Below are 27,338 nucleotides of genomic sequence, written 5' to 3' on the forward strand. Positions count from 1 at the left end.
TTTACTAACTAGTTTATTGTTTTGGCATGGAGTACGATGTAAGTGTTTATGCTTTAGCATATCGCATGCGTGTGAATGCTATCATGACAGCATACTTACCATGTGGCTAGATGCTTATGTGATAAACTGTTTGATTGCCTGTGGGTGAAGGTTGGATTGTCTGAGTTGGAAAAACTCGTTGGAATCCGTGTTTTAGCCTACTTACGAGTAGCAAATTCCAAAAACGTTTTCTAAAATAAACGGATATGCAATGTTTATTTCCAAATTAGGCAATCTAGTCTATACTTGTTTGCTGTGCGCATAACATAGTAATTCTAGGCTAATAATCGGAATAAGGACACGTAACGTTTTCAAGAACGGATATCACGGTTAGTAGAGGCCGATCTTCGGATCGGGCGAGAGGGGGTGCTCATAGCTGACCTTCCCCAATCGTACCCTAGCTCCCGAGCCGAGACAACTCCGGTGATGACGGACATGTGGCCTTCGGCACCAAGTCAGGGTTTTCTAAATTCCCACATTTTAAAATATTTAGGTGGCGACTCTGTAATCTGGCAAAGCAGTCCATGTTTGGCACTCCTTTCAAAAATCTGTTTTTCTCAAAAACGATTTGCCGGATTTGGACTCTTTGGTTCAGATTAAGAACCGTGACAAATTCGAGAGTCCGAGCTGTAGTAACCCCCAATATCGAACCGAACGGGACCAACCCTCCCGGGGCCTTCGGGGGACGTCTACAGTTTCTGGCGACTCTGCTGGGGATTTTAGAGAGCTTGACTCAAACTCGTGATATCCTATTTTGATCTCATTTATGTGTTTCTTTGCATTGCATGTGCATCGGTGCGCCTAGGAACATAGTGTTTGCCATCTGCCATTCCTGAACGGTTTGCCGGAGGCTTGTCTTGTCAAGGCATGACCATAAGGCTGACCGGTTATGGGCTCTGACAGCATGGGAACACAAACCCCGGTTTTACCGGGGCACCCTTTTTGACCATTCGACCTAGTACATACTCGGATCCATAGTGACCATTCCAAACTACGACAGGTTGCTTACCCGATGTTAGGTTGTTTGAAAACTGCTGCGTGCATAGTGAAACCCTAGCTCCTGACAAAGTAGGACAGGGAAACCCTACCCCAACATAGGGGTGTTTTGGCTCTCTTTACTTGCTATGTGCTTTTTGGAGTGTTACTCTATAGGAACGTACATATCAGTTTGCAAGATTGAGTATTAGGCCTGGGGGCATCAATATCAGTTTATGAGAATCAGTTATCTGCGGGTATCAGGTTTAGTTTCGGAAACCGAGGTTTTGGGGAACAGTGGTCAGTGTCGAGGAACAGTATGTTCGGCTTACCAAACTTTGTATTATGAAATGCCCAACTGCACGTTGTATGTGTTTATGTTATGTCGTTATGCCGTCCGATTGTTGGTTTATTTACTGCTTTATTTACCTTTTTGCTAGGTAGTTTAGCACCATTGCTTCCAACCCAGTAGATATTCCCCAAGCACTCTGGATTAGAGGTCGTCGGCTCCATCGATCTGAGGAGCTGGTAGACGGACAACCAGTGTACCACTCTCTACCCCCGGTTACTAAACGGAGGACAGCCAGGCAGAGAGTGTCAGTTCAACAGTCAGTTCAGAGAGCCTTATCTACCCCACCTGAGTTCAGTAGGGATCAGGGTCCTGTTTCACCCACAGAAAGGGAACGCATACCAGTAATTCAACCAGAGCAGAATAGTATGGCTAGCTTAGAGGAGATGGTGCGCCAACTCCAGGAAAGCATGAAAATGATGCAGCAGGATGCTGTCCGACAGGCAGAATTTGCCAAACAACAAGCCACAGTTATGAATGAGCAAGCGGAGTTAATCGGGAGATTGCAGCAGCAAACTGGGGCATCAGCTTCACAGCAAGTCCCTCCCCCACTAAGGGTTCCGATACCCGAAGAGACGCCAAATGCCCGGAATGTCCAAGAAGATACAGACATCCCAACGGGGCCGGCTCCACCCCCAATTTTGCCTCAACTATCCAAGGCACCCACTCCTATCAATCAATCGGATTCTCCCTTCGAGTCCGAGGTAGACCCCGTGGCATTAAAAATGCGTAAGCTTGAAAAGCTGTTCAAGATATCTCAAGGTGTGAAGTCCATTCCGGACATTGGAGATGGATACGCTGACGCAGCCGTGACGCTGCCAGATCGGTTTAAGATGCCGTAAATTGATTGTTTTGATGGATCTGAGGATCCATGGTACACCTGCGACTGTTTTCAGATGTCCTAAGGCCAATGGGCCTCACTAGATTGCAGAAGCTGTCTTTATTTGGCCGGACCCTGTCTGGTGTAGCGGCCGCATGGTATGCCAAGTTAGAGGATGACGTCAAGAGAAGTTGGGACGAGATGGCTGAGGCCTTCATCCTGCAGTACTCTTATAACACACAAATCGAGATCACGACCCGGGATCTCGAGACAACGAGGCAAGAAACCAAGGAGAGCTTCTCGGAATTTGTAACCAGATGGCGGGCTAAGGCTTCGATGATGACCTTAAGATCCACGGACAAAGACCAGATTCGGATGATTGTGCGCAATCTTCAGCCGAAGCTAATGCAAAAGATAATTGTAATCCCCTTCCCTACCTTTGCTGATCTACATGAAATGGGGGTGCAGATCGAGGATGCCTTAAAACAAGGCCTGATTGATAACGACCGGGAGCAACCCCGCAGAACTTTCAATCGAAATACTACTGCAGGCCCGAGTGGCGCTACAACTACCAGGACCTCCGAAGTGAGTATGGTCACCACCAACCCTTCCCCAAGAACTATGGCAGCCACACCATTCTCCGGTGCGTCCGGAAGCAACCCACAAACAGCCAAATACCCTCCCAGAAATACCCGAACCTTCGCTCCGCTCTATATGCCCCTGTCCAAAGCTTTGGGGGTTTTGATCAGAAAAGGGCATCTACAGCCCCTAGAGCCGCGGCCCTTACCGGAAAGACTCCCTGCTGCCCACAATCCAGCCAAGTATTGTGCGTTCCACCAGCAGCACGGTCACGACACCGACCTATGCTTTCGACTGCGTCATGAGATTCAAGATCTCATTGATAATGGGGTGATTTTACCTCCTGAGAAACCCAATGTTACTACAAATCCTCTCCCCACACATAACCAAGCCCCACCGCCCAAAAGAATCAATTTCATCCACACTGGGGTCGCATCCTACGATCCTAGTATCTACATCACGCCCTCCTACCTACCTAAGCCGGAGGTTTTCTTTCCTGATTGCACCGATTTGTGCATGATGGACGTCTCCATAACCCAACCCAAGCCTGTAGTGGTGACCATCAAGAGCAGGAGAGAGAAGACTCCAAAGAAAAAGGGGGTTGTCGAGCCAGAGTCTGTGGAGTCTGGGAGTGATGTTGGGAATGCTTATAGTCCGAGTGACTACATTTCACCAATGGGCCAGAATAGACCAGATGTGGAATTTCCAGCAGAAGGAGAGCTGTGTGCAATCCAAGGGGATAGTCCAAGACAAGGAATGGATGATTTGATAGCTGTGGAAGAGGATCTTGCCGAGTTCCAGTTTTACGATAACCAAGATCTAGAAAACTCAGCCATCAACTGGTTCGATTATGAGGAATCGGCGGAGGCCACGGGTTGGTTGGACGATCAGCCAGATGTGATAAGGGAGTTTCAATCAGAACAAGGCCTGGCAAGGGTAGGAATGTCAATAACAGCCGAGAGGGTCGAAGAACAGAGTACATCGCCGGAGAGCACCGGTGTCGAAGTTTCGCTCGGGATTGGAGCATTTTGAGTACGAGGATTGTTGAACAGTCTACCGCATTGACACAGTCAGAACGGGAAAGATTCGAAGATTCCGAGAGAGTCAGGAAAGTGAAAGCCCATGTGGGGATTGAGACTGTTACGAGTATAAAAAGGGAGAATGTCGCGAGCATAAGAACAGAAGGTGCTGCGAGTATGAGAACAGTCATGCCAGAACCAGATAGGTGCTTGTCGGCCGCAGATGGAATGTGGTGGGAGGATGATGATCTGTGTCTCGCCCACACCGACGAAGATTGGGGGAGCAGCCAACCAGATAATACCTGGTATGTCGGCGAAGTCGATCACATGACCAGGAGTGGACGGTATTTCAAGCCTCCACACCTAGATCAACTAGAGGCGTCTGGTAAAGATAGGGAAGTAGAGAAGCAAAAGGAGAAGCAACTCGAGGATGAGGCCGTATTGAGACAATTAAAGAAGATACAAGCAGACATCTCCATCTGGGGACTACTTATGGCTTCTCGAGTACATAGACAGGCTGTCCTCTCAGCCATGGACAAAGCCAAACTTTCCATAGATACCACGCCCGAACAGCTGGTGGGCCTAGTTTTTTCGGGAGGGGCCGCCCCAATGTTAACTTTTTCTGATAAAGAATTACCACCTGAGGGTGCGAACCATAACAAGCCACTCTACATCTCCGTGGAGTGCAGAGATAAATGGATACCCGTAGTGCTTGTCGACACGGGGTCTGCCATCAATGTCTGTCCAGCAAGGATAGCTTATGCGATCGGTTTGAAAATCGCAGATTTTGTGCCAACGGCCCAGGTAATTCGGGCATACGACAACACAAGCCGGGAAGTAATGGGAACAGTTAAGATTCAAACAAAGGTTGGGCCGGGACAACACAAGATAGATTTCCATGTCTTGGAGGTTCCTGCAACGTTCAACCTGCTTTTGGGGCGGCCGTGGCTGCATCAGGTAAAGGCGGTCTCCTCCACCCTACATCAAGTGGTGAAATACCCCTATGGGAATGGAGTAGCCATTGTTTTTGGAAATTCATCGATTCATCCGCCACCGGAGGTATCTACGCCTGTTCTAGAAATCGAGCATGGTGTGGAAGATGTGTTCATATCGGGTTTTACCTTGGCTGAGGCTCGGGTTGTACAAGACATCATGGCAGCTAATGAAGGGGTATATGTCAGTGCCCAAGCAGTCTATCTCATGAACAAACTCCAGCACATCCCCGGGATGGGATTAGGGAAAAGTGGCCGGAAAGGCGTCGCGACATTGGCCGAAGTGCCACACAACCCTCATACCTTTGGATTAGGTTACCTACCCACCAAAGAGGACTGGATAAGGAAAGGAAAAGAGATGGCCGGAAGAGCCAGAGCAAAACAGATGGGGAAGCCCTTTGACTTGATACACTGGCCCATTCAGGGTACCTTGAACGGACGCTTCGTTCGGGAAGGGGAGGACTTTCCATTTTGTGGCTTCCCCGAGCCGTGGCTGAATGCAGCGAGGAAGCGCGTGCCGGGGTTTGAGATTTTCTTTGATCTACAGCTACTTGAGAATGACATCGCCGAAGAGCAAACAGACCCATTAGCCGAGGCTGAGTAAAGTAAGGAAGTGCAGTCTGAGGACATTGAAAATGAAATGGGGGTAGCACTGGCATGTCTACTTTCAGATCCTCCGATCGAACAGAAGTGATTGGGGGATAACTCCTCGGTATGCATGATTGGGAATGAGACGGCTGCGAGCCTACCATCAACTATTTTGGATGCATCCATCGCACCCTCTCTCGTCTGGCAATATGAAGAAGGCTTTTTATCTAGCAGCACCGGGTCAGGTAGTGAGCCGGAATCTGATTCCACCGAATCTTGTGCGTCGGAATCAGGTTCCAGCTCAACTGAGTCTGAGTCCGGTATTCCTGGGGGTGATAACCCGGATACCACAGTCCTGTCTAGGTCGTCTTTTTCATTTTCTTTTGAGTCTGTTGTAACAGAAGAATCTGACAGCTTGGAAGTATTTAATGAGAATGACGTGGATGTGGTTTCTGAGTATTTTTCTGTGCCTTTGATTTATTGCTTAAATCAGGATTTTCAAAATTTTGATGAAAACGACGAGGAAAAAATTCCTCTGGTTTTGCAACGATGAATTGATCAAGAGCAGGAGAGATTTGTTAAGCCCTTAATGGATGAAATCACTACCGTGAATGTTGGTACTGAGAAGGACCCGCGGGTGGTCCAGATCGGGTCCACGTTGTCTTCGGAGGAACGCGAGCGCTTAGTCGCTTTATTAAAAGATTTCAAAGATGTTTTCGCGTGGTCCTACGAAGACATGCCTGGAATCGATCCTGAGATTGTACAGCACCGGATCCCTCTTGATCCCGAGGCCCGACCCGTCAAACAGAAACTCAGAAGGATTCGCCCTGATTGGGCCATTAAGATCAAGGAAGAGGTCACCAAACAAATCGATGCGGGCTTCCTGTTGGTATCCGAATATCCGACTTGGTTGGCCAACATTGTTCCGGTACCGAAGAAGGATGGCTGAATTCGGGTATGTGTAGACTTCAGAGATTTGAACAGGGCCAATCCGAAAGACGACTTTCCCTTGCCGCACATTGATGAATTGGTAGATTTCACGGCAGGACACGCCTTGCTTTCATTTATGGATGGCTTCTCAGGCTATAATCAAATAGTAATGGCACCCGAAGACCGGGAGAAGACTGCATTCACTACCCCGTGGGGTACATATTGCTACAGAGTGATGCCATTTGGGTTGAAGAACGCTGGAGCTACTTATCAACGGGCAGCAACCACGATCTTGCATGACATGATCCATAAAGAGGTCGAGGTGTACGTGGATGACATGATTGTCAAGTCCAAAGAAAGAGAAGGCCACTACGCCGCCTTACAGAAGTTTTTCCAAAGGATCAGAGAGTTTCGGCTGCGGTTGAATCCTCAGAAGTGTACATTCGGTGTCACAGCCGGGAAAATGCTAGGGTTTCTGATTACACAAAGGGGCATCGAGGTCGACCCTTCCAAAATCAAGGCCATCTTGGAAATGCCACCACCAATGACTGAAAAGGAGGTGCGAGGCTTTCTAGGTAAAGTGCAATTCATAAGACGATTTATCTCGAAATTAACCTTGACTTGTGAACCACTTTTTGGTCTCCTGAAGAAAGGAAAGAAGTTCCAGTGGGACGGCTGATGTCAAGCAGCTTTTGAACAAATCAAAGAATATTTACAGAACCCGCCCGTGTTGTCACCACCAGAGCCGGGGAGGCCATTGATATTGTATCTTTCAGTGACCGAAACCACGATGGGTTGCATGCTTGCACAAGAGTCAGAGGACAAAGTGGAGAGGGCCATCTACTATCTAAGCAAGAAGATGCTGGATTATGAGACCCGCTACACCCCACTAGAGAAGGCTTGTTTAGCCTTGGTATGGGCTACCAGGAAACTGCGGCACTACCTGTTAGCTCACTCTGTAATGTTGGTTTCCCGTTTGGATCCCATTAAATATCTTTTTGAGAAACAGGCACTTACGGGTAGGCTAGCTCGTTGGCTGCTGTTGCTTTCCGAGTTTGATCTAAAGTACGTGACACGAAAGGCAGTAAAAGGAAGAGCGGTAGCGGAGTTCCTTGCCGACCACCCGGTTGAGGGGGATGAAGCGGTTGAGTACCTATTCCCAGATGAAGCCATTCTGCACATCGAAGACGAAACTTGGACGATGTACTTTAACGGAGCGTCAAACCAGTATGGGTATGGGATAGGAGTGTTGCTGATAACGCCTGACGATTCCCGTATCCCTTTAGCATTCAAGCTCCGGTTCAAAGTCTCGAACAATGAAGCGGAATATGAGGCATGTATTGCCGGCCTAGAAGCAGCCCTAGAACTAAGGGCAAGACGGTTGGACGTTATTGGGGACTCGAACCTTGTTGTATCCCAAGCAAAAGGAGACTGGAAAGTCAAAGAGGAAAGGATGATAATTTACCACCAAACCTTGGATTTGTTAATTCCTCGGTTTGAGAAGCTAAACTTCACCCACCTAGTAAGAGAGAACAACAGGTTTGCAGATTCACTAGCAACTCTATCTTCCATGATAGACATCCCGTCCGAAGTCCGGATGCGTCCAGTCATTATTGATCAGAAGTTTGCGCCAGCATACGAGTCAATTTCCGTCATAAATGAGGCTCAGGATGACAACCCCTGGTATTACGACATTTGGAACTTCCTGGAAAAGGAGGCATATCCACCAGGGGCAAATGCCAAGGATAAAAGGGCAATCAGAAGAATGGCTGTTCAGTTCGTCATCTGCGGGGGTAAACTGTACAAGAGGGGCCATCTGGGAATGCATAAGCTCTGTGTAGAAGCTGAAGAATCGAAGCGCCTGATGGAGGCCATCCATGGAGGAGAGTGCGGTGCGCACATGAATGGAGTAATGTTGGCCAGAAAGATCCTCAGACAGGGCTATTACTGGTCCACCATGGAGGAAGATTGTATCGGCTTTGTTCGGCGATGCCACAAATGTCAAATCCATGCGAATCGCATGAACATCCCGCCGTCAAAACTGTATAACATGACTTCGCCATGGCCGTTTTCGGTTTGGGGAATTGATGTGATCGGGGCTGTTACTCCGAAGGGATCGAATGGGCATGAGTTTATTTTGGTTGCGATAGATTACTTTACAAAGTGGGTCGAGGCCCAATCATATGCCGTGTTGAAAGCGTCGCAGGTTGCAAAATTTATCAGAAACAACATCATTTGCCGCTACGGGGTCCCAAACAAGATTATTTCAGATAACGGTTCCCACTTCAAGAAGGAAGTAATTGACTTGTTGGAAAAGTATAACGTGGCTTTTCACAAGTCATCCACATACCGGCCACAAACCAACGGAGCAGTTGAGGCCGCCAACAAGAACGTCAAGCATATACTACGGAAAATGGTGGAAACCTACCGGGACTGGCCAGATAAGTTGCCATTTGCTCTGTGGGGTTACAGGACTTCAATTAGAACTTCTACCGGAGCGACTCCGTATTCGTTGGTCTATGGGATGGAGACCGTTCTACCTATCGAAATTGAGGTTCCGTCATTACGAGTGTTGGCTGAGTGTCAAATAGCTGAGGCAGATTGGCAGCAGAGCAGGTTTGAGGAACTCATGCTCTTTGACGAGAGACGACTGAGAGCACTGTACCACGTCCAAAGTTATCAGCGCAAAATTGCATGGGCTTTCAACAAGAAAGTTAAGTCCAGAAATCTAAAGGAAGGGGATTTGGTGCTCAAAGACAACCGGGCTCCCATTCACGACCCAAAGGGCAAGTTCAGACCTAATTGGACCGGTCCCTACATCATCAAAGCTATCTGGTCAGGTGGAGCCGTGGTTCTGATGGACCTAGATGGCTTGGAGTTCTCCCAACTGATCAACATGGACAAGTTGAAGAAATATTACCCTTGAGAGGCTCGCTAGGCCGAAAACCCGAAAGGGCGACCTAGGCAAAAGTTAGAGCACAAAAAAATTAGAAAATATAAAAACTGAGCTCGCAAGGCTGAAAACCCGCAAAGGGCGGCTTTGGCAAAAGTTAGAGCGCAAAAGGAGAGTGAAAATACTCGAGTGAACCTTAGCCTGAACTACGTAAGGCTTGATTCCCATCTTTGGGATACGTAGGCAACTTCATTCTGGAGTTCAGCCATAACTTTTTCCCCGATCAACTTTGTCCATTTGATCGTCTCGGCCATCTCTGTCTATCAGCATCCATTGGAATCTTCAGTGCAGTGCTATTCAAACTAGGGGCAACTTTCCGTTGCCATGCAGTGCCGCGGTACTCTTTAGACTAGGGGCAACTTTCCAGTTGCAGGGATCTGGGGTTGTGTATCTCAGTGACAGATCTCAGGTGTGTCCAGTTCTGATCCACATCGAAAATGCTTTTGAGAAGTTTTAATAAAGTCTGACTTTGTTCGAATAATCTTTTTACAACTTTGACCCCTTTTGGACCAAAGCTGAAAATTTTCAGTACCACAACCTTCAATTTCATTGATTTCAAAACAGAGTTCTCCTGCTCTTGCATACAATTGAAGTTGCTTGTTATTACATTCATAAAGAAAACTTGAAAGTACTAATAAAGTAATAAATCTGGGGCATAGTCAAGTCAGGTGCTCCTGCGCCCCCTCTCAGAGCTGGTCGAAGCCTCTGATGCCAAGCTGGGCCCAATCTGTGCTTCTTCGTTGAGCCAATCCATGCACTCGTCAGAAAAAGTGCAACTGAAAGTAGGAGCGGGGGCCAGGAGTTCTCTCATCCTCCATGCGGTGGCCTGCCAAGCAAGCTGCGCACCTCGGGCTGGGAATGCAGCAGGATACTCTATCCCCTCTGGCGGGCAGGTCTGATCATGGCCAAATTGACGTCGAATCCGAAATGGGAAGTAGAATACACAGTGAGTAAGACCAATCAGCTGAATCCCAGTCTGCCGGGGCATATTGTAACTCATTGCCGGAAGGCTCAGCCAAGGGCACCGCCAAGCAATACGGTCTGCGGACAGGCTGCACATCCAATCAAACCACCATCCTTCGTCCAGGGTATTGACTAGACGGTGCCGGAAGAAGTAGTCGCGAGCTGAATATGCTGGGCAAGAGTCCACAACCTGCAGCTTGTCCATCAACCATACCTGGGGAGGGATAAAAAATGAGAGAATAAAGAATAGAGAGATGTGCGAGGAGAGAAAAGTGAGAGTAGGGTTTTGTGAGAAAAGACCAAGCTTGAGGGCCAAGAGATGTGAGCAGTACAAATGTAAGATTGGGTGGGAAACATTACCTGCAGTAATAGGGGACTCCCTGCTAATCTGGTCGTCTCATGACGATGAAAAGCATCTAAGCCCATCAACGTTTCAGTCAGAGTCATGGCAATACAGCTCTTGCCCTCCTTCAAGCCTTGGGCGACCTCGGTCAGTCGGACGCTGGCCCCTCCGGAGCTTGAGACAAATAGAAAATGAGATAGCATGCACAAACAGAGGGCTTGTCGCCAGAAGCCTTGCCAGTGATAGTTGTTGCGATCGCCGGCGTCAGAAAACCGATCTATCAAACTCGGAATATCCAGCATTCCGTCACAAATCAGAGACCGAGCGTCACGCATACGGAGTCCACACATTCGCCCTAAGGATTGGGCATGGCCGAAATTAAGTTGGGGCAGGAGCTCCTCGTCACGCTCGGATTCCATTAAGGCTCGAAAATCTTCAAAGGTAGGACATATCTCTTGCCCAGCAAAGCTAAACACATGCGTCACCGGATTCCAAAACCTTGCCGCGGCATGAAGAAACGAGAGGTGCAATGGGGTACGACCCAGAGTGAATAGTGCATTTATGCCAAAACCCCGGAAATTCACTTTTTCCGAGCCATCCAAGCTAGCAATCCAAGTCGTGAGATTTTGAGCAAGAAACTCTTCCATTTAGAGCAAATCAGTGTGAAAGTGAGAAAAACTACGAAGCTGGGATCTTTTGTAGGAGATAAGGTTGAGTGGAGGACAGGTGTCAACAATCTGATGATCCACTCATTAAGTGCCGGCCGGCAAACATTTTGCCGACCGTCCATAATATTTTGCCGACAGAAAAATTTTATGGCCGGTTGCCATTCCTTGCAGCCGGTGGTCTCTACCCCTAGCCGGTGGGCTTCCTCCTAGTTTCTTGAGCTGTTTTGCTAGGCATTGGGGAACTTCACCACCTCCCATCCCTCCCCGGCGATCGATTCTTGCGGGAGCACACCAGTCCAATTGACAAGTTATTATGCATTTGCTTATCGAGTTGTATTTCATTCTCCTTGAGTTTTTGATTTATTTATCGAGTTGTACTCACGCTTGTTTGGTCCTATCATGCCTTTGTATATTTGCTTATCGAGTTGTAAGTCGGTTCACTGCCTGATTATTACGATGCGAATACTCGATGTTCAAAATGAGTTCAATTTCGTTCACATTGTGGTGTGATACCTTGCGATGCGATGCATAGAAAGTTTACAAATACAACATCTTTTGAATAAAATGGTTGTTTCATTCCCGTCACGTGATTTGCAAAAATGTGTAATTTTGAGAAAGAATAAAACCTGCCCAAGGCAGTGCAATGTGCTTAAACTACTAGTAAAAAGGAAAGTAAAACATAGAATGACAGGGTAGCCAAGTGTCAGAATGGATACCAGCAAAACTCCCTTTGCGGACAACGCGCCCTCTATGCCTTTGATTCCGGTCAACGACATCGTTTGGCACCTTCATTACTTAAGGCCTCACGAGGGAGTACGCTTTTGAAACATGGACCTTCGAGTTGACCTCAGGCCACAACCCCTACCAATGATGCTCGATACGTACGATGAGCGTTCCTTCCCGTATCCTTTTCATGTCTTGAGGATTCCCACAAATTGCTTCGATTGCGCTGTGTTACAGTGTTTTACATCCCCGCATTAGGAATGATATGTCCTCACTCACATTTGTTCAAGAATGTTAATTACTTTACCTGCGTAGACCGCATGCTTTGATTGCGTAGACCGTATAATTGTTCAATTTCATTACCTGCGTAGACCGCATGTTTTGCTTGCGTAGACCGCATAATCGTTCAATTTCATTACCTACGTAGACCGCATGTTCTGCTTGCGTAGACCGCATAATTGTTCAATTTCATTACCTGCGTAGACCGCATGTATTGCTTGCGTGGACCCCATTATTGTTCAATTTCATTACCTGCGTAGACCGCATGTTTCGCTTGCGTAGACCGCATAATTGTTCAACTTCATTACCTGCGTAGACCGCATGTATTGCTTGCGTGGACCGCATAATTGTTCAATTTCATTACCTGCGTAGACCGCATGTTTTGCTTGCGTAGACCGCATAATTGTTCAATTTCATTACCTGCGTAGACCGCATGTATTGCTTGCGTGGACCGCATTATTGTTCAATTTCATTACCTGCGTAGACCGCATGTATTGCTTGCGTGGACCGCATTATTGTTCAATTTCATTACCTGCGTAGACCGCATGCTTCGATTGCGTAGACCGCATAATTGTTCAATTTCATTACCTGCGTAGACCGCATGTATTGCTTGCGTGGACCGCATAATTGTTCAATTTCATTACCTGCGTAGACCGCATGTTTTGATTGCGTAGACCGCATAATTGTTTAATTTCATTACCTGCGTAGACCGCATGTTTTGATTGCGTAGACCGCATAATTATTCAATTTCATTACCTGCGTAGACCGCATGTATTGCTTGCGTGGACCGCATTATTGTTCAATTTCATTACCTGCGTAGACCGCGTGTATTGCTTGCGTAGACCGCATTATTGTTCAACTTCATTACCCGCATAGACCGCATGCTTATGATCAAATTCATTACCTGCGTAGACCGCGTGCTCCATTTACACATCTCTGCCTTCGCAGCATTGTTATGCTCCCCACTTGCTTTGCGCTGTCACGCATTTCGAGTACCCTACTATGCATGTTGTTAACAATATTGTACCTGTTAAGTTTGTTTTCTTTGCAGGCACGATATTGTATGTATGGTTCATTTGAGGCTGGTGCAACCAGACGAGCCGCACAGGTATTTTATCCTCCGAGTGAGAAATATCGAGAATTGCATAATTCTCTTACATCCTTTCTGCATTGTAGTGTAGTTTGGTATATGCTAGCTTAAAATTGTCGCATGTGTGCTTCATTACAGCTTTCTTTGCATGATCATAAGTTATGTCCGGCTTTGTGCATTGTCTTGCATTTTGCCCCCGCCTTCGGGCACATACCTTGTTTGTCTTGCATGTTTGTCTAAGTCTTCGGCCTTGTCAAAAATGGGTCGTCTCTGGGCTTTGACATTCACTCCCGTCATTGTTATGACTTTCGAGTTCTGTCAAAGAGGGGCAACTGTAGACACCCCATTTTTGACCGTCCTCAAGACTTGGACGTCACCGTTGGAACACTCGGTGATCATCCATGTTTGTGTTCGTTTGGAGTTCTCGGAGGTCTCGGCTACGCGCCTTGCCTCAGGATCTCCGAACTCGACCGTTTAGTGTCTGGTTTTGTACCAAACGCTTGTGTTTTGCCTTGGAAGGGTAGGGAATGCCTTGTGAGGCATCCCCACACACCACCGGCAGTGGCTAAAGGTCACCGGCTGGTTTTTGATGCCATCGGCACTTTTTATTGCCGGTCGACACTGTTTGCTGCCGGTTGTAACTTTTTATTGCCGGTCGGCACTAAATTTTGTCAAAATGACATTTTTGGGCAGCCGACCACTGTTCATTTACTTTATGGAGATATTTTGTGCCAGCTGTGATAGCTGGCACCAACTCTGCCTCCCTCCATACACGTGTATGGAGGGATGTCCCTCTAAGCAAGCTTGTTGAATAAGCTTTGCAAGAGGGACTCCTATAAGAGGAAGGCTCTCCTCTTTGATCTAGGTTAGAAAGTTTGGAGACAAAAACCAGAGCTTCCATAGATAGATACACTCTATCTCTATATTCCCCCCTCTCTTCTCCTTTGTGTGTGTTTCTTGGCCTAAAAGTGTGATTTTACCTTACTTTTGCACCAATACACACACTATTACACCTTGCTCCGAGATTGAGGACTTGGGGGGTGATTCTTGAGTTTTTGGAGTGATTTTGATCAAAAGAAGAGGGTTAGACCATTTGTTCTTCAAAGGTTCTTCAAGGGTGAGCATCTTGCTTTAGTTTCCCCAAACTTGCAATAGTTTTTTACCTATTTTGCTTGCTGATTTAGCTTTTGTGCATAACATGAAAAAGGCTTATATTTTCATGCTTTAGAACTTTCATTAAGGTTTTCTTGTAGTTTGAGTGCAAACTCACCTTGTTAGGCCTTATTTGGCCCCTTTTGTTGCCTCTTTGGTAAGGCTTTGTTTACTTTAGTGTTTTGATCTCCTCACCACTGAAAACCAGTGTATTTTCAGTGGTAAGGAAGGTGGTTTGAAGTCTTGCATAGGGGAGGGACACCCCTCTCCCTTCATTGTCTTGTTTCCTTACATTTTGGCTTAAAAGGTAACATGTATGCTTGATCATTTTTGGCCTCATTTCAGAAGTTTTTTGGGTGTTTTAGGTCATGTGTGACCTCTGTTTTTGGCCGGATTTATGTCTTTTTGCATGCTTAAAGTATTTGCTTTGTATTGCTCCATTTGGCCTACAAATGCCCCTGTGCTTAGGCCATGATTCTTGCATGTGTTGGCTTGGTTCCATGAAGATGTTGGTATTATTTTACCATGTTTAAGGTCTGTTGGTCATCCATTTCAGTCATACTTGCCTTGTTTGATGTGATCTCTTTGTGTTTTGGCTTGTAAGTTTTGAGTATGTTGACCTCTAGCATGCATAGTTTTGTCCATCCTCATGTTTTGGCATCATTTAGGACCACATTTCAGTCCAAGAATCATGTTTGTATGTATGTATGTATGACCTCTTTCATGCCTTGAGGGTGCACCTTTTTATGCCTACACATGAGCCTTGATGCATACACCTCTTTGGAGCCATCTTAGCTGCCATATTCGGAGGGTTGGGAGTCCTTTTTTGCATGTAAAAATTCTATTTTTTTTTTACTTGTTTTAATCATGCTATGATTGGTCATGTTATGGGAGTGAGGTACCTCCTTTTGTGCCTTAAACCTTAGGGCCTTTGGTTTGTTTGTTGGCATGAACATTGGTCCACCTTTTGGACACTTTTTGCCACTGTTTTGAGGTGCGTGAAGGTCTGCCCCTTTACCATTTTGGTCACCATTGCATGCTTATCTCATGTTTGTTGCATAATTGCTTCATTAAGTGTTGTAACATGTTGATCCCATTGCCTAAATGGCCCATGTTTGCACTACATTTGCATCTCGTATGCCTAACATTGCATGCTTGCCATACTAGTTGCATCACAATTGGCATGCCTTGCATCTTGGTATCATGTTGCATTTTGAGCCATGTTTGCATAACATGCATTGCATTATTTGGTTTGGGGTGTCAAACCAAGTGCGAGGGTCAAGGAACATTCATACTTCAAGTGATGTAATGTGCCTTGATTCTCGGTCACCGGGGCCTTTGACTCCGACTTGATAAGGCTTTGGTTCTCATTTGTGTGTTGCATGCATCTTTACATTAAGTGGCAAGCTTGATCCCTTGAGCTATCATGCGCCATTGATGGCTCGAGGATCGAGGGCCATGCTTCCCTGAGTTCAAAGCATGATAGGAAGCATGACCATGCTTACATGTGCCTGAAATCCCATGCCATACTGTCTGTCTTCTGTTTGCTGTCAAAAACTGTCTTCTGCAGGAAGTTTTTGCCGACCGGCAGAATTCAGTGCCGGCCGGCAATCTTTTAACGGCCGATAAATCCTAAAACATCCGGTGGAAATTGTGCATTGCCGGTGGGAATTTCCCCCAGCCGGTGGTACTCTGCAGCATGCAAGGAACCTGTTCCAGGGCTTTGGCAATTTTCAGAAAGACAGGGCAGTATAAACAGAGGTGGCAGAGGTACGGTGCGGGTTTTCCAGGCGAGCCGGATTTCGAGCACGCATCATTCGCGCATCCCGAGGCAGAGGCTGCGGCCATCCTCTTCTTTCTTTTGCATTCTTTCTATTAATTAATAAAAAATTCTGTAATAATTTTATTTGCTTATCATTCGGACTGTAATATTTATTCGGTCCCTCCGAGCGAGGGCAAATCTGTAATAAGTGTGTGTGAGTGGGGTGTATGTTTTCCAATCCCACGTCTTTCTTCCCTGTTATTTACCTGCTTATGATGGTAGATTAGGGCACGTTTAAAATTAGCATACTTTATGCAATGCATGCGTGCATTCATACATTTGTCTTGCATGCACCGGGCTCGGTACATCACGCTAACTGCATTTGTATTTCAAATTCCAAATTGAATACGTGCATCAATTGGTTGTATTTCACATATCATGCTTAGGTTAGCCAAGCCTATCTTAAGTACATCTTGTATGCAATGCATTAGCCATTTTTTTTAACATGAACTAGGATCACGCATGTTTACTAACTAGTTTATTGTTTTGGCATGGAGTACGATGTAAGTGTTTATGCTTTAGCATATCGCATGCGTGTGAATGCTATCATGACAGCATACTTACCATGTGGCTAGATGCTTATGTGATAAACTGTTTGATTGCCTGTGGGTGAAGGTTGGATTGTCTGAGTTGGAAAAACTCGTTGGAATCCGTGTTTTAGCCTACTTATGAGTAGCAAATTCCAAAAACGTTTTCTAAAATAAACGGATATGCAATGTTTATTTCCAAATTAGGCAATCTAGTCTATACTTGTTTGCTGTGCGCATAACATAGTAATTCTAGGCTAATAATCGGAATAAGGACACGTAACGTTTTCAAGAACGGATATCACGGTTAGTAGAGGCCGATCTTCGGATCGGGCGAGAGGGGGTGCTCATAGCTGACCTTCCTCAATCGTACCCTAGCTCCCGAGCCGAGACAACTCCGGTGATGACGGACATGTGGCCTTCGGCACCGAGTCAGGGTTTCCTAAATTCCCACATTTTAAAATATTTAAGTGGCGACTCTGTAATCTGGCAAAGCAGTCCATGTTTGGCACTCCTTTCAAAAATCTGTTTTTCTCAAAAACGATTTGTCGGATTTGGACTCTTTGGTTCAGATTAAGAACCGTGACAAATTCAAGAGTCCGAGCTGTAGTAACCCCCAATATCGAACCGAACGGGACCAACCCTCCCGGGGCGTTCGGGGGACGTCTACACACCGGCGCTCTCTGGCGATGCACTTTGTCCCTCGGCCCTTCCAGCCACTGTTGATGTCCCCATCCCTGACGGACCCTATTCTGGCTGAGGCTGCTCAATAACATCTGGTTGGTCGTCAAGCCACCCGATAGTTTCCGCTGACCCATCCAAATCAAACCAGTTGATAGTCACGTCCCGTAAGTCCTGCTCTTCAAAGAACTATAGATTTGCAATGTCTTCCTCCAGATCCGCTAGGTCATCTAGACCCTGATTAGGTCCATCCTCTCATACTACACAAATCTCTGCCCCCACTGGTAATTCCACCCTTGGCTTAGGCTGATCTGCTGGTATGTATAGACACCCCATTTTTGACAGCCCATAAGACTTGGGCATTACTGATGGTATACTTGGTGATAAAAGGTGTGCAGGGCAAAGATCCACTTTCTTTGGCAAGGAGAGAGACAAGTGTCAAATTCACACCCCGTTTTGGACCCAAGCTATTTTGGATGGTTTTTAAACCTTAAAACCCTCTCTTTCAAAACTTTTTTGAAATAAAGTTTCTACAATGTTCCGAGGCTCACATTTTGTCAAATGATGCGCTTTTCGATAAACCGAGCAAGGACAAAGTGGAAATTAATGAAAGAGAGATGAAATCTTTGAAAACTCTTTCAAAACACCTTACTTAGGGGTTTGAAGTTGAAGAAAAGAGGAGAACAGGGGAGAAAACAAGTTGGAGAAGAAGTTCGGCAAGGATCCGGGTAGAAGAGAGTCGAGCGACCCTCGCTGAATCAGGCTTATTCATCGGCATACTTGTATTTTAGCTATGAGGCCACCACCGTTGGAAAGCTTACTTCCGGGGCTTCGTTTTGCACTCAAGAATATCCTAAAGCCAAGTCTGGGTGGGGGAGATATGGTTGGTTGAAGTTGGGCATCATCCCGGTTGGATCGAATCTGCGCGGCTTCACTAAAAAGGGCATACATTTTTGCACAGGAGGAATTTTAATGCAAGGTTTGAGGCATTGGAAAGCTAACTTCTGGGGGTTCAATTTGGACACCCACCGGCCACTTGTTGGCCTTGGCAGCATCTATCGGCAATCTATTTATCCGAACGGTAATTTATTGTGCCGACCGGCCATTTATTTTGGCCGACAACCTCCTTTTCTGGCCGGTTTGACCTTTTTGCACCTTCCAGGCATGGTACATGCTAGTTGTACCAGCTGGGATGCACAAACCCGTCCCCCCATACACATAGGTGGTTGTTTTGAGCCCTTGACCCCTTTTTTTGCACCCTTTGCTCAAGGCTTGTTGAGGAAGCCTTGACCCCTTATCTTGGCTTCCTCAAGAAGCTTACCAGCTGTCCTAGCTTCCGTGAGAAGCCTTGGCCCTCTTGCCCCCCTTGACCCTTTCTCTTAAGCTTGTCTTATAAGCTTAGAGCCATTTCCATTGCCTATTTAAGGGCCTCTCCTCCTCCATTGTTAAGGGTTGATGGGTTGAACAAAAAACCAGACCTATACATATATATCTGATATATATCCCCCCCTCTCTCTATATCTCCCTCTCTCTCCTCATTTGGGCGTGTTAGAGGGCTCTAAAGTGTGAGGTTCTTGGCCCTTTACACTACACCTCCAAGCCTACTACCTCCACCATCCATTCAAACACCTTGAGGTTGATTTTCAAAGGCTAGGAGCTCATTTTCTGGACCAAAGAGCTGCTGTCACCTTTTGGCTACAAGGGTAACACACTTTTCCCTCTTTGTTCCCCATTTTTGCACACACTTTTAGCCTGTCTTGCTTTCTGTTTTGAGCTTAGTGTATAACTGAACAAAGTCTTGTTTTTAGCTCCTTTTCAAGTTTTTTTAAGAACACTTTTGTGTTTGGGGTTGTCTAACCCCTCTTAGGCCTTGTTTGGCCTCATTTTTATGCATTTTTTGTGAGCTCCGGGACCACCTTGTTTAGCCCTCCTCACCACTGAAATCTTAAGGGATTTCAGTGGTGAGGAGGGTGCCTTAAGGTCCTAAGAAGGAGAGAGCCATCCCCTCTCCTTATTGTCTTCATTACTTGCATTTTTGGCCTTACAAAGAGGCCTATGTTTGCACACATCTTGAGCTCGGTTCAGGCATTTTTTAGTGGGTTTTAGGACCCTCAGAACTCATTTTCAGAGTTGATTTGGTCTTTCTAAATGTCTATCTTGCATGTGCTTAATAACTCCTTGCATGGCCCTCTAAAGTAACTCATCATTTTTGCATGCCGTGGTTGCATATCAGTGGTTATTTGGGCCTATTTTCACATGTTTTATTCACTGATTTTTGATGGTTTGGTGAGATTCCGTGTGCATCATATACTTTCCATACAACCCATGTTTGCTAGTCAAAGTTACATGCTATTTTAGTCCATCTTGCTAACATCTTTTGGCCATGCTTTGAACTGGAAATATGCATGTTTTGGGACTGCCTTGACTCTTTCTTCATTCTTCATGATCAAATAATGCATGCTTTGTATAGCTGTAAGCCATCATATGTGTCTAGTTTTGAGTTTCGGGGCTCATCTCATGCATCGGGTGCCATATTTCCATCATTCGGGACTATTTTGTATCATATTTCAGTGCTGAAATTTGCATGTTTACATACCATATTCCATGCCTTGCCATGCTTTGGTAGAGTGGCATTTGATGCCTTAGGTTCGGTCCTCGATTTGCATGCATGCGTGCACGCATTTCGAGTGTCTCATTTTCATCTAATGGCCACTGATTTTGGCATGCTTGCGAGCTATCCATGTTAGTTTAAGTCCATCATCACATGTTGTTGCATTCCATGTTTGCTTACATGTTTAGGTTGCGCGCCTAGTATACATTGCTCATTTGCATGTTCATGTTGCATACTTAGCCTCCATGCCTAGGTTGCATTTCATTGAGCATGCATCCCTTGCCTCTTGATCAATCATGATAGGGGTTGGGGCCCTTTGATGTGTTTTGTGCTTGCATTTCATTTGATATCGAAGTTGCAAAACTTGGCCTCTTAGGCCATCATGCATAATTGATAGCCCGAGGGTCGAGGGGCATACTCCCTTGAGTCCATTACATGATTGGGAGAGTGGCCATGCAGACATTGCTTTGAAAATTCCATGCCATACACTGCTTGCCCTCTGCTGCTGTCAATTGCAGGTTCTGCAGGAAGTTTTGGCCGGTTGGCTACATATAGTGCCGACCGTCCAGGAATTTGCAGCCGATATATCAAAATGCAGCCGATGATCATTCCCCGCGGCCGGTGACCATTCCTCCTAGCCGGTGGTGCTCCAAAGTGTGCAGAGAACCTATTCCAAGACTTGTGCAGTCTTCAGAGGAGCTAGGGTAGTGTAAACAGAGGCAGTAGTGCTATGGCAGCGAGTTTCCGGGCAAGACGAGTCAAACATGCATCATTCGTGCGTTCTAAGGCACGGCTGCGGCCGCCTTCTTTCTGCATTTATTTTGTTAATTAATTAAGGGTCTGTAATAATTAATTAGCTAGGATAGTTGATTTGTTATTCGGACTGTATTATTCTTTCGGACCCTCCGAGTGAGGGCAATTGTGTAATAAGTGTGCGTGAGTGTGTATGTCTTCCAACCCCACGTCTTTCTTCCCTTTTATTTACCCGCTTATGATGGTAGACTAGGGCATATTTAAATTAGCATACCTTATGCTTAGCATGCGTGCATCCATACATTTGTCTTACATGCACCAGGCTCGGTACATCATGCTAACTGCACTCGTATTTCAATTCCAAGTTGAGTATTTGTTAGTTGCAGCATTTCACATGCCATGTTTAGGATAGCCGAGCCTGTTTGGATTGCATCTTTGCATGTGTTGCATTAGCCATCTTAACATGAACTAGGATCATGCATATGATTACTAACTAGCTTTTGTTTTAGCTCGGAGTACTAGGTAAGCATTTACGCTTTAGCATACCGCATGCATGTGAATGTTGTCATAACAGCATGATTACCATGAGGCTAGCTGCTTATGTGATATAACTGCTTGAATGCCTGTGGGTGGAGGTTGAATTAACTAAATTGGGATAATGCATTAAAACTGTGAGTTTTAAGCCCACTAGATAGTGGCAAAACCATCTTTTCTAAAGCCCACTTAAGGGTGGCAAAACCTGCATTTTAGCCTACTTGCGAGTAGCAAATCATTTTCAAAACAAACATGAAATGTTTTGTTCCAATTTAGGTGATTTGGTCTATACTTGTTTGTTGTGCGCATAACATAGTAATTCTAGGCTAATAACTGGAATAAGAACACATAATACTTTCAAAACAAGATATCACGGTTAGTAGAGGCCGATCTTTGATCGGGCGAGAGGGGGTGCTCATAGCAGACCTTCCCCAATCGTACCCAAGTTCCCGAGCCGAGGCAACTTTGGTGATGACGGACATGTGGCCTTTGGCACCGAGTCAGGGTTTCCTAAATTCCCCAAAATAAAATATTTAGGTGGCGACTCTGTATCTGGCAAAGCAGTCCATATTTGGCACTTCTTTTTCTAAAAATCTGTTTTCTCAAAACAATTTGCCAGATTTGGACTCTTTGGTTCAGATTAAGAACCGCGACAATTTGAGTCCGAACTGTAGTAGACCCGCAAAACGAACGGAACGGGACCTTACCCTCCCGGGGCGTTTGGGGGCGTCTACAGTGTGATGTAACCACTCGGGTTGTACATGAAGCTCGCAGACTCCTCAGGCTTTGTATAATCGTACTCATCTGCCTCCACAGTCGACCCAATTCTATCTTCGATAGTTACCACCAAAGTTTCAGGTTGGGTTTGGGAGATGTCCAACATGCACAAGTCAGTGCTGTCAGGAATGAACACCTCCGGCTTGGGTAGGTGGGAAGGGGTGATATATATGCTAGGGTCGTATGACACAACCCCAGTTTGGATCAAGTTGATGCGTTTGGGGGGTGGAGCTTGATTGTGTGTTGGGAGAGGGTTGGTGGTGACATTCGGCTTTTCCGGAGGCATGATCACACTGTTGTCAACGAGATCTTGAATCTCGTAACGCAATCTATAGCACTGGTCGGTGTCATGACCATGCTGTTGGTGAAAGGCACATTACTTCACCGGATTATGGGAGGGAGGGAGTTTTTCTGGCAAGGGCCGCGACTCTAGGGGCTTCAAGTGCCCTTTTCTGATCAAAACTCCCAAAGCTTTGGACAGAGACACATACAGTGGGGTAAATGTTCTCTGGCCTCAGGGTGGGGGCTTACTTCCGGACGCGCCGGTGAATGGTGTAGCTGTAAGGATTCTCGGGGTGGTGGTGGTGGTGGTGGTGACCATACTCACATCTGAAGCTCTGGCAGTTGCAGCACTGTTTGTGCCTGCATTCGTACTGCGGTTGAATGCCTTCTTGGGCTGCTCTCTCTCATGATCAACGAGGTCCTGTTTTATGGTGTCCTCGATCTGCACCCGTATCTCATGTAGGTCTGCAAAGGTGGGGAGGGGGAGAACGATCATCTTCTGCATGAGCTTGGGCTGGAGGTTGCGCACAACCATCCATATTTGGTCTTTGTCAACCGGCCTAATGGTCATCATCGAGGCTTTGGCCCTCCAGGAGGTCACAAAATCGGAGAAGCTCTCCTTCGGCTCTTGCCTAGTTGTCTCGAGATCACAACTCATGATCTCGATCTGTGTATTGTAGGAGTATTGAGCTATAAAGGCCTCGGCCATCTCCTCCCAGTTCATCTTGATGGAGTCCTCTAGTTTTGCATACCAAATAGCCACTACACCCGATAGGGTCCAGGCAAACAGGGAAAACTTCTGCGATCTGAAGAGGCCCATCGACCTTAGTATGTCTGAGAACAGCCGCAAATGCACCATAGGATCCCCAGACCCGTTGAAACGGTCTATGTGCGGCATTTTAAACCGATCTGGCATAGTCACAGCCGAGTCGGTATATCCATCCTCAATATCCGGAATGGATTTCACGCCCTGAGACTTCTTGAACAGCTTTTCTAGCTTGCTCACTTTTAGTGCTGTGGGATCCACCTCGAACTCAAATGGTGTGTCCACTATATTGGTCGGCACTTTGGATAGCTGGGGTAGGATTGGGGGCGGAGCCGGCCCTGTTGGAACGTCTGTATTCTCCTGGACGTGTGTTGTCTCCCCAAGTATTGGAACTCTTGGTGGGGGAGGAGCTGGGTACGAAGCAGATGCTCCGGCTTGCTGTGGTGGTTGTTGTTGCTGAAATCTAGTAATCAACTCTGCTTGTTGGACCATAACCTTGGCCTGGCGTGCAGCAAATTCTACTTGACGGGCAGCGTCCTGCTGCATGGCTTGCATACTTTCCTGGAGCTGACGCATCATCTCCTCTATACCTGTCATATTGTGCTGATCTACTTGCACAACGAGTATATCTGTCCCTGCAGTAGAAACTGAGACCTCAGCCTGACTGTTCACTGGTGGGGTAGATAAGGACCACGGATCTGGCAACCGCTGTACCGGTGCACTGCGCCTTTTTGGCCTCCGTCTGGTAACCGGGGGTAAAGAAAGGAACACCGCTTGTCTGTCTGTCAGATCCTCGGATCGACGAAGCCTTCGACCTCTAACCCAGAGTGCTCGGGGAATATCTGTCTGGTCGGATGCAATGGTGCTAAACTACCTTGCAAAAAGATAAATAAAGCATAATAAGGAAACAAATAACCAGAAAAACGGACAGCATAATAGCTTAAATAAAGACAACACACAGTTGGCAAACTCAAGCTGAAAGAATTGTTCTCAACCACTGATCATTGTTCCCAAATCACTGCCCCAAATTTGAATCTGATACCCGTAGGTAAAACTGATCCCCAAAATACTGATGCCCGCAGGCCTAATACCCAGACTTGCAAACTAATACATGCATTCCTGTAGAGACACACTCTAAAAGCACATAATTAAGCAAGTAAGAGCCAAAAACACCCCTATGGAGGGGTAGGGTTTCCCTGTCCTGTTGTCAGGAGCTAGGGTTTCACTACGCACACAGCGGTTTCAAACAACCTACAATCGGGTAAGCAACCTGTCCTAGCTTGGAATGGTCACTATAGATTCCGATATGCACTAGGTCGAATGGTCAAAAAGGGTGCGCCGGTAAAAACTGGGGTTGTGTTCCCGTCGTGGCAGAGCCCACAACCGGTCAGCCTTATGGCACGCTTCTCAAAGCGGGCCTCCGGCAAACCGTTCAAGAATAGCATACGGCAAACATGGTATCCTTGGTGCACCAACGCAAATGCAATGCAAAGAGACACATAAGTGTAGTCAAAACACGATATCATGAGTTCGAGTCAAGTTCTCTAAATCCCCAGCGGAGTCGCCAGAAACTGTAGACGTGCCCGAACATCCCAACTCCGCGTGCGAATGGCGCGAAATCTATTTTGTTCATTAGCTGCTACAGTTCGGACTCAATGTCACGGTTCTGAGTCTAATCTCGCAAAGTACAATGCAAGACCGATAAATCACCAAAGAGTCCAAATCCGGCAAATCGTTTTGGAAAACTGATTTTTATAAAAAAAGTGCCAAACATGGACTGTTTTGCCAGATACAGAGTCGCCACCTAAATGTTTTTGTTTTGGGAAATTTAGGAAACCCTGACTCGTGCCTAAGGCCACGTGTCTGTCATCACCAAAGTTGCCTCGGCTCGGGAACTTGGGTACGAGAGGGGAAGATCATGCAATGAGCACCCCCGCTTGCCCGATCAAAAAGATCGACCTTTACTAAGCATGATATTTTGTTTTTGAAAACACATGTGTTCTTATTCTGGTTTATTAGCTAGAATTACTATGTGATGCGCACAGCATACAAGTATAGACTCGATCGCCTAAGTTGGAACAAAACATCTCATGTTTGTTTGAAAATGGTTTGAAGGTGCTACTCGCAAGTAGGCTAAGACGTGGATTTGCCACCCTCAAGTGGGCTTAGAAAAACATGATTTTGCCACTCTCAAGTAGACTTAAAACTCGCATTTCAATGAATTGTTCCAATTCAAGCAATCCAACCTTCACCCACAAGCATTCAAGCAGTTATATCATCTAAGCAAATAGCCTCATGGCAAGCATGCTATCATGGCAACACTTACACACATGCAAGGATGCTAAAGCGTAAAAGCTTACCTAGTACACCGAGCTAAAACAAAAGCTAGTTAGTAATCAATGCATGATCCTAGCTATGTTAAGATACCTAATGCAACATATGCAAAAATGCAACTAAAATAGGCTTGGCTATTCTAAGATGGCATATGAAATGCAACTTAATAACATGCTATTAAACACGTATTCAAGTAAATTGAAATACAATGCGGTTAGTATGATGCACCGAGCCCGGTGCATGCAATACAGATGAATGGATGCAAACATGCGAGCATATGAATGCTAATTGAAACGTGACCTAGAACTAACCATCGTAAGCGGTTAAGTAAAAAGGAGAAAGACGTGGGATTTCCATCGTAAGCGGTTAAGTAAAAAGGAGAAAGACGTGGGATTGGAAGACATTCACACACTCGCGCACACTTATTACAAAATTCACCCTCTCAACGGAGGGTCCGAATGAATAATACAAGCTAGCTACGTTAAGCTATTCTAACTAATCTAATTAATCTAATTAGACTAATTATTACATAATCAAAATGACCAACTAGCTAACACTAAGCTAATTATTACAACACGTTAACTAATTAAACAAATTAGCTAATTTAATTATTACACAACAAATCAAATAATTAATCATTCAAACTAATCCACAGCAGTGAAATGGCCTTGCGGGCGAAGAAGAGATGCATGCTCGGTCGGCTTCTCTCGGAAATCCAGTTCCATGCCTCATGTTGCCTCTGTTTGCACTGCTCTGCTCCTCTGAAAATTATGCCAACTTCTATGATGCTTCTGACCTACCTCATAGACATTCTGAGAGGTCATCGGCCAAGAGGGGTGGCCATCGGCCAGTGGATAATGGTCATCGACCAATTTTGGGACTATCGACCAAATATTGTTAGCCGATCGGCACACTAGATAGCCGATCAGCAATCTCTTCCTGCAAACTGCTCCTTTTGCTGCAGCAGAGTACAAACAGAGGCATGGAAATACATTTGCAAGAGAATGTTTGTGCAACCACACTCCTTATCATGTTTGAAGCTCAAATGAGTGTAGTGCTCGACTCTCGAGCCATCAATCATGCATTTTGATACATGATGGCCAAAGAGGCCAAGCTGCACAAATCAATATCACATGAATGCACAAAAACACATAAATGCCTTAACCTCTATCATGCATGATCAAGAGGGTCGGCGACCTAGAATTGAGGCACGTTTCATCACTTCAAGTATGAAACGTCCCTTGTTCCTTGTGTTTGGCTTAACACCCAAACCAAACACAATGCAATGCATGCACAACTTAACAAAGCTAATGGCATGCAAACAATGTAATGGAACCTAAACATGTAAACAACATGGCATGCAACAAGTATGCAACAATGTTATGTAATGCAACTAGCATGCAACAACATGCAACGCGACAAGCATGCAACAACATGAAAAATGGACTTAAACTAAAATGGACAGCTCTCAATCATGCCCAAATCAGTGGCCAAAACACCAAAACTAAGGCACCAAAAGGCAAAACATGTATGCGCACATATTGATCCACAAGCTAGGCAACAAGAACACAACCCTTAGAGGCACTCAAAGGGTGACAAAAGTGGGAGTATAACAACACTATAAGCTCTGAAATTAAGTAGGGAATGATGCCAAATCAACCAAGCAAGACAAGTATGGCGTGCAAGAAAGCTCCAAGCTGGAAACTAGCATAGGAACTTGTACCAAAGCCACATGAATCAAACCCCAAAGGGCCAAGGACAGCCAAAAAAGTCCTAGATCATGCCAAAA

The sequence above is a fragment of the Camellia sinensis genome, chromosome 9 (assembly GCF_055761805.1).
Source record: "Camellia sinensis isolate YWXY chromosome 9, ASM5576180v1, whole genome shotgun sequence".
NCBI lineage: Eukaryota > Viridiplantae > Streptophyta > Magnoliopsida > Ericales > Theaceae > Camellia > Camellia sinensis.